Consider the following 8,879-nt stretch of genomic DNA (forward strand, 5'->3'; position numbering starts at 1 on the left):
TTGATATTTTCTGCAGTTGATTTCACAGATTTGAAGTGTGGGGAATTTGATTGACTGTTTTAATAGCTGTTTCCTGTCGTCTCCACACTGCACTGGATGGATATCATTAGTTGTCTCTTACTATGATCTGATAATAAGTACCTTACGTGAAAGGGTCAGTAGGCTGATTCTCTTTTAAACGAATATTTACCTTCTAAAGCTTTAAAGGAGATACAAGAACTACAGCAATCTGTTAATAATTACCTTACGTGAAAGGGTCAGTAGGCTGATTCTCTTTTAAACGAATATTTACCTTCTAAAGCTTTAAAGGAGAACTGGTAAAGTATGTTGCATTATTGTTATATTGTCAGATATCATAAATCAGCTCAAGTTGCACTGCAGCCCTTTTTAGTCCCACTGTGACAATATTTTGAGCTGAAAAAGTGTCTATTCGGAAGTATTTTAACATGTTTTAAAGTCAGTTCTATTGTCCTTGAAACATTCACTCATTCAGACAGCCAAATGTAACAGCAAAGTTCATCCAGAAGTGAAAATTCATCATTTGATGAAATCGAGGCTGTGAGGGATAGAAGTGCAGTGTGTTCAATGTTGTTTAACAACATATGATTTGGCTGACAAACCAACTTTCTGGGGAAAAAAATAAGTTGACAAAACTCCTTAAAACAGTTGTGAAAGTTAAGAAAATTACATAATCTAGGACCTTTATACAGTGTGTGCCATTGTAAAACTGTAAGTCTTTCCCTCACAGCCTCATTGTCATCCATGTTAAATTCAATATGGCGTCTAATCTGATTACGGTCTATTATTATTACTAGTACTAGTCTTCTTTTTCTCAAATTATCAACAGACATCCGCAATGAGTCCTTACCATTTGAAATTGGCTTCCTCATAGGTTTTTAGTTCCTGTGGACTTTGAAATAACTGAGAGTTATGTCTGACTGAGGGACTAGGTAAATGAGTTGTTAACTCCAATTGATTCCAGCTTGACCCATTCAGGACTTTTTATGAACATAATAGTCCCTGAATATAAGAAGAGGCCATTATTCCATTATCTGCTGGTGTCACTCTTGGGCAGTGTTATTTAATATTCTGTAATATTTGTTTAGTTAGTTATAGTTTTATTTATTTATTTGCTTCCTATAAAAATTCCTGCCTTGAACGTGAGTAAATATTAAATATAAAAAATATATTAAATATTTGTAAAAATATGCGAATTTGCATATGAATATGCGAATTTGAATACACTCCTGTTTTTTATTGGCCAATCAGATTATTGGATTAGGAACTAACAATACCGTGCAAAGGCAAAAGGCCATAACTTTGTTCTTGGTCAAAAATGAGTAATTTGTTCGAGAAAATATTGGGTTGTCTTAACAGTAACTTCAAAAAGCCAAGGAGAAACCAAGGCAGAACACTGTATAACACCAGTTACTGCTCTTTGACTTTGTTTTGGAACGCTCAAATGGAGTTACGGTACTCTGCCTTTGTTTAGCCGAGCGTCAATATGAAGTTACTGTGCTGGCCTGGAGTTATACGGTATTCTGCCTTTATTTTACTGTCCATTAAAATCTGCCGTGTTTAAATTATGGTGTAACCTGTGTACTTTCATACATCTGTCGCTGAAGCAATTCGTTAGACAAACGAATTAGATAGATCACAATCTAACTGCTCCTTATAACAAAGCACTGTAAACAAGCAAAGACTAGATAACTTGGCAGCAAAGTAATTGTAAATAATCTTTAAAGGTGTTTGTTTTTCTTCTTTCTTTTTATTATGCAGATTATTCACTCAGTGCCAGCCTGTCAGTCAGGGGCTGCCCATTTCTAGTTGCATGAGTGTGGACTCGAACGCTGCGAAGGCGTAGCATGCAGCACGATCACACATAAAATCAGTAACAGTTCGCAATTAAATCCATATCCTGCCTTTTCTTGTAACCCGATAAAATCCATGGCAATGAGCGTCATCAGAGATTCTTAATCAAGCATTCTGAGCATTATTCCAACTTACTGGCATTCACATCAATCCAAAAGTCGTGGAGTGAGCAGTTGTACACACTTGATTGCAATTCCCCTTCAAATGGTGGTTGATGATGTGGCTGCTCAAAGGGCCCTGAGTAAGGTGTTTAAAACCCCATTTGGACAGCAGCCACCAACTCGTTGGATGGTTATCAAATAGCATGCCTGCTGGGTTGTGGCATTACTCACACACACAGTTGTTCGAATTGGATTTATGGTTTAGAGCTACAAATAAAAAGACATTTGTCAGCTTGTCGAAAAATTGAAGTTGTAATTCTGTCAGTTTATTGTTTTCAGCTTTATCACTGCCAGGACAGACTTGGCACAGTGGTGGCCCAAATGTAGCGGAGAAGCTGTCAATTTCTTACGCTTGTGTAATGTGCATTTATCACATGACTAACTGTGGCAAATGGAATTTAAAATTGAGCATTTGGAATTTGATGGCGGTGATTTACAGTTTAACTGATGATTGATGTGGACCACTTTAAATAAAGCAACAGGTTGGTCGCAAAAGAACAGGTTATCGCCGAGAGGGAGTCTTGGATTGGTATAAAAGTGTGCAGAAGCATACATGCCCTGCTTTCCTGAAAATTTCTGGAAAATGTGGCCTGAAATTCATAGTTTCTCCTCTCTAATCAGTGCAGAAGAGCCCTTGTATGTAATTCCTCTCTTACCTTTTCCACCCTCAGCCCTGCGGTTACATAAAGATCCTCCTCGGATCTCCTCGGATACTCCATCTCTCCTAGATGTGCTATTACCATATTCATGCTGCTCTTTTTGCCAGCATGAAATTGAAAATACTGAAATGGATTAACACTTTGTGAGGATCCTCCTCCTCCTTAATGTTGCTCATTCCTTCCTCTCTCTTATTTGCATTCTGTCTTTCCCTCCTCACTCTGCCAGCATCTCTCAGTTCCCCTGCGTCTTCACACTGCGTGGCTGGAGCAGTTTTGAAGACTGGCAAAAGCAGCGGCATCAAATTGAAGAGGCCATCTGGTGAAGCGGAAGATACAAGCAATAGTGGAGAAGGAGTAGAGAGTAGAGAGAGTTGGGGGAAAATTGTATTTTATGCAAATGTATGGGTCTTTAATTGCCATGTATTTACATAATTTGAATAAATGTAAACGTAATATTCCACTTCGGCGCAGTTACACGGTGGTTACAGAGAATTGGCATATCTCTATTGTAAATATGCAGACATCTCTGTAAGTGGAGATAAATAAACTACACAGCTTAAAGTCAACATGAAATCAAAATGTATCCAATTTACTTTCTTAAAGGAATAGTTTACCCAAAAATTACATTTTGTCATTACCCTCATGTCTGCTTGCATTCTTCCGTGGAACACACAAAAAATAAGTTTCGAATAATATTCACTCTTCCATACAAAGAAATGGGGACCAAAAAGGGTTAAAAAAGCACCTAACAATATCATAAAAGTGGTCCATATGACTCATGTGCTCTATTCCAGGTTTTAGGAAGCCATTTGACATACTGCCATTTAAGTAATTATTCCTTGGTCACTACTCACTTTCATTATGGAAAAGAGCAGCTTGGACATTCTGCTTAACGTCTCCTTTTGTGTTCCACTGATAGGAAAGGAAGTCATACAGATTTTGAAAAACATGAGGGTGACCGAATCTTTTTTTGGTGATATATTCCTTTAATATTTTTTCTATCATATTTTCTATCAAATATATGTATCAAAATATACAAATCTGCTCTGCTTCTGAAATATCTCATTTCTGGCTGATGCCACCAATGATGCTCTTTATTTTTCAAAATGTCCCCTCCAACCACCTGCCTTATGAGACAACTTTTCACAATTCAGTTCATACCCTCTATTGCTGAATATCCTGTTTTATTCAGAAATGTTGTATTGCAACAAAGTAAAATGTATTTCACATTGACTATAATTTCTGCATTGCTATCAGGACTCTATATTTTGTGTTTTCTCTTGAAAGCTCAACTAACAAAAGTGGAATGGAAAGTAAATTCTGACACAATGATTTTAAGGTTCAGAAACTGACTTGAATTGAACTGAATGTCTGACTGAATCTGTCAAAATCCTTCTAGTGGGAAGCAAATGTAAAAGCCTTGTATCAATTGACTGGTTTGCACTTATGCAGGAAGGCTTATAGCATTTACATGTTGTGGTACTCATGAGAAAATCCAGTGTCTTCAGTATTTTAATTGAAAATTTCTCATCTGGTAAACACAAGAGTAAAACATTGAAGAAATATTTACATAGCGTTATTTTTATGTTGTGGTACTCATGAGAAAATCCAGCATCTTCAGTATTTGAATTTAACATTTCTCATATCTGGTAAACAAATTGGTAAAATATTGAGGAAATATTTACATGGCATTGTTTTTATTCAAATTGTTGTCAGCATCTAGCCCATGTGTGAGATAAGCTGGTGAGATGATGTGTATCAAAGGTATGACCAGACTTAAAGGGATAGTTCACCCCAGGGGCGCGGGAAGATGTTTTCGGTTGGGGGTGCTGTGTGTGTCCGTGCTGGGTGAAAGGGGGGGCTGGTTCACTTACGTCGGTGCTGGGGCTGGTGTTGTTTGGATGCCGATTTTGGAAAGTTTTTGCTGGGATGGGCATTTAAAAAAATCTGATATTCGCTTTTGCGCCATTATCTCCTTGTATTAAAGTTAATCTTGTTCGCATTCTGTACAGTTCATGTCTGATACCACGCACTAGCGTCACGTGATCATGAGGATTAGGCTAATCATCCCATATAGAAAACATCACAAGTAAAATTAATCATGTTTATAAAGATAAACATGGGTTTATTATAGCCCACTTACAATTTACATTTCAGAGATCATTACAAATAAATTATTAAATGCTAAAACTGAATAAATTTAAATCAACAAACTTGGCGTTGCATTTGCAACCATGTGAAAACAGGGGGTGCTGCAGCCCCCTCAGAACCCCTACTTCCCGCGTCCCTGGTTCACCCTCACCTTCATGTCATTCCAAACAGCATTTTGAAAAATGTTGCAGTGTTTGTGCATACAGTGAACGGCCATGGGATCCAGTGTTGTTTTGACCCCAACATTCATCAAAATATCTTGTTTAGTGTTCAGAAGAAAGAAAACCATGCAGGTTTGTATTGACATGAGGGTAAGTCAATGATGACAGAAAGTTCATTTTTGGGTGAAATGTCCGTTTAAGACTTATAAGACAATAGTGCTCACATACTTACATTCTGACTCCACACTTGTTTTCTTCCACAGTTCTTTGCCATTTGCCCCAGGCCTGATTCCTGTTCATGAATATGGGGCATTTTCAGCACTTTAATATTATACTGCACTCTTCAACAGAACCTCGTTTTACTTTTACAGTACTTCTCTCTACCTGTATGGTGTCAGATATTACTTAAAAAGCTTATCATCCAATAAATAAATTCTGTTGTGCAGAACAGCGGTGTCTCAAATAATCTTTATGATACTGAGGGGATGCGAGTATTAATCCTTAAGAGATGCAGTTCAGAGGATGTATGTCATAAAAAGATATAGCCAATTTACACCAGCTTTACAAGAATTCCCACAGGGACTCCACTCCCATCCTAGCAGACTAGATTGGCCCTTTCAGCCTCACTTCTCTCTCGCTCGCTCCCTCTCTCACTTTCCCTTCCTTTCACTCTTGTCTGGCAAGTTTCCATGGAAACAAAGGGTAGGGAGAAGACCCTAATGAGTAAGTGTGTGTCTCAGTGAGATGAACACATAAATTGTTGAGATATGGACGCACACACTCACACTCCAATTCCCAAGCACTCCTGCTGGTCAGTTAGACTTTTGTTTGGCTGTTCATTCGTCATTCTTGTTTTTTTTTTCATTTGATGTTTATGATACTCGTCCTGTTGAAAAGAAATTGTTTAATTTATAATGTATTTTTCCTTCTCAGGTTATTTACAGTCTGTTTCTCCGGCATGGCATTTCACTAGGGCAAACTGGTTTGCTGATGAAAAAACAACGGAAATTTTGTGGATAAAATTAGAAAGTTATGAAGATTTTCTGTACCAATTTTCCAATTTTATTACAAAATCAGAAGTCAATAACTCTTAATTTTTAGGGTCCCGGTGTTTCCAATGATTAATATGTAAAAAAAAAATCATTCACAAAATTAACCTTACAGTTCTCTTCAAATTCTTTTAATACACTACCAGTCAAAAGTTTGGAATAATTTATAGCTAGCTTGATAGATAGCTTGATTTCAAATTACAACAATATTTCACAATATTACTTTTTTTTTTTTTACTGTATTTTGAGATCCAGTGAATGCCTTGGTGAGCAAAAGGGCCTGTTTTTTTTTTTTGTTTTTTGAAGCATAATAAAAATTATTGCTGGTAGTTTATGTTCGTCTGACCTAACTAAAAACTTATTTGACGGATATTATCAACACTTTAGCCCTCTATTATTTGTTTTTTTTTTGTTTTCAAAAGCATAATAAAAATTATTGCTGGTAGTTTATGTTCGTCTGACCTAACTAAAAACTTATTTGACGGATATTATCAACACTTTAGCCCTCTATTATTTCACAAAGTAGCTACAGATTTTTCAAAAAGTTATTTTTCAGTATATTTTCTATTAATCATGGCAGCAGTAATTCATCAAAATATCAAATGATAGGGAAGAGTGTTATATTCAAGCATATATCATGGATGCACATATATAGAGCACACTTTTGGCATTTTAAACCACTGATTCAGCATCTTCCACAACTTTGCACTCCCACTTGGCCTGTAAGCTGAACTGTGCTGTGTAAATTGCATTCAGCACAATTTCTTAAACATGTTGGGACTGTTACCTGATTTGCATAATTCCTTTAGTGAATGAGGTGCTAAACCATTTTAGACTGCACATGCAAATGATGCTATCAACAGGTGCAATTCATTCTTAGTGAATTCTCCCCTTGAAATATCAACCCTATACTTCAATGTTATGTATGTTTTTATACTAACCGAACATGAGGGTTAAATCAGTGTAGTTTATTTCTTATTTCACTCATTGAAATTCCAGTGGTGTTCAGTTGAAAAGTCATAGTAATGTAAAAGTAAATAACCACCTCAGCATGCAGTCACTCCATACACACTCTTCTCTCACACTCCAGGAGCTGAGGCTGCAAACCTCATAATTATATAATTCACAGCATCCAAAAGCTATACTCCACACCTCTTAGCATGTGTGAAATTAGCGTGTGTGCTCCCCGTTGATATGCTGGCATATAACAGAGAGAGAACAAGCAAAGAAAGAGAAACAAAACTAGGCCTGTTTGGTCAATTTGCTTACTACACGGAGAATCTTTTATAAATCATTTAGTTTTGACATGCATGCTGTAACTGCATTTTTGAAGGTCACTGTCTTTCAGAGTGCAAATATAGGCAAGCTTATGTACTGATGTGTTTGCCGATCGTGTGTGTGTGTGAAGCAGCTGTTGGCTTACAAGCTCTCTGGTAGTGATCCTCTACATAAGTTTATAAGCGAGCTAGCTTTACACTACAGTGGTCACACTGTCCCCTGAGCAGAGAGCCTAACACACACACACACATACACAAGTGAACAAAGCCCTCAATGGACTAGCCAGGAACTTAAGGGAAAGGGGCCTTAGGGAGCCCATACCTAGCGCTGTGAGCTAACAAATCCAGCGGCCTGATGAAATAACAGAGAAATTCTGAGAAATTAAATTCTGAGAGTTACAGAGAAAATCAGTGCAGCCAAATACTTATATTTCAACTGCACAGCAAATTACATTTGAGTCCCTCAGTTAGAGATGTCTGTGTGGCTTACGACCACTGATAAGCAAAGAATAACGCAAATACTCATGGTCCAATTTCCCCTCAGTCTTAGACAGTTTTTATTGTAACTGCTCACTGAATTGTTTAAAATTTACTGGTCAGATTTGTATCCTAATGATGTGTTGTATGATTTAAATGTCTTGGAGTCTTATTACTGATGTAAAGGATTTGAACGATTACATTTAACAGTGCAATAAAACAGTGGTGTTTAAGATTGTTATACTTGCCATCTTGTAGTTCCTCTGCCTTGATGTTATGGAAATGTGTTTGGTTCATAGACAATTTAACATGATACTTGCATGCTAGATTGTGCAAATTGCTTGCATACTGCATGTCGCACTTGGAAATGTTTTTTTTCTTTACAATAATAAATTGTGAACTTTAATCAAATGCCTTTTAATTATAGCTCAATTCAGTATTCAATAAATGGCAATAAAACAAGTCTAAGTAACTCAATTAAATCTCTAGCTGCAGGCTATAGCATGTTAGATGTAATGTTTTTTTAACCACATGTAATATATGGTGTTGGTGCAATGCAAAAAATAATTTTCTTACTCAAACGCAAAATAATTTAAAGTATTAAGTCTTTAAAAATTAAGAGAGTTTATGCCTAAAACAACCCTCAAAATACCTAGAAAATGTGAAAAATGTGAAAAATTCAAAATGGCTAAAAAACTGAATTCAAATAAAAAAACAAGGTTAGAAAGAAAGAAAGCTCATAAATAAAGGTTATTTTATCCCATTGGCAGATATTTGTTCTTGTTTTCAGCATAAGATTAAGAAATGTTTTATAAGTATTTTTATTGTCATTTTCTAGTTAACAAATGGAACCTTATTGTAAAGTGTTTCCGATTTCTTTTTGAGTAAGGCAACAAAACTTCGCTTCAATTTTTGCCACAATAATAACCCCAAAACTCCACTATATGAGAGAAAAGCTGCAAAATCCCAACATAGCTGAATAATGAACATTAAATATTGAGTTTCTACTTTTTCATCTTGCTTAAAAACACATGAAATAACACTTAATTTCAACATTTACCCCCCCCCCCCC

The 8,879-nt window shown here is 36.3% G+C and overlaps 1 protein-coding gene across 1 annotated transcript in view; it reads left to right on the forward strand.

Moving 5' to 3' along the window:
* The window catches only part of LOC107657935 (metabotropic glutamate receptor 2-like), a 42,484-nt gene that overhangs the window by 6,336 nt on the left and 27,269 nt on the right, over nt 1–8,879 (forward strand). The window lies entirely within an intron of this gene.

This window comes from Sinocyclocheilus anshuiensis, unplaced genomic scaffold, assembly GCF_001515605.1.
Source record: "Sinocyclocheilus anshuiensis isolate Anshui unplaced genomic scaffold, SAMN03320099.WGS_v1.1 scaffold2171, whole genome shotgun sequence".
In the NCBI taxonomy this organism is placed as follows: Eukaryota; Metazoa; Chordata; class Actinopteri; order Cypriniformes; family Cyprinidae; genus Sinocyclocheilus; species Sinocyclocheilus anshuiensis.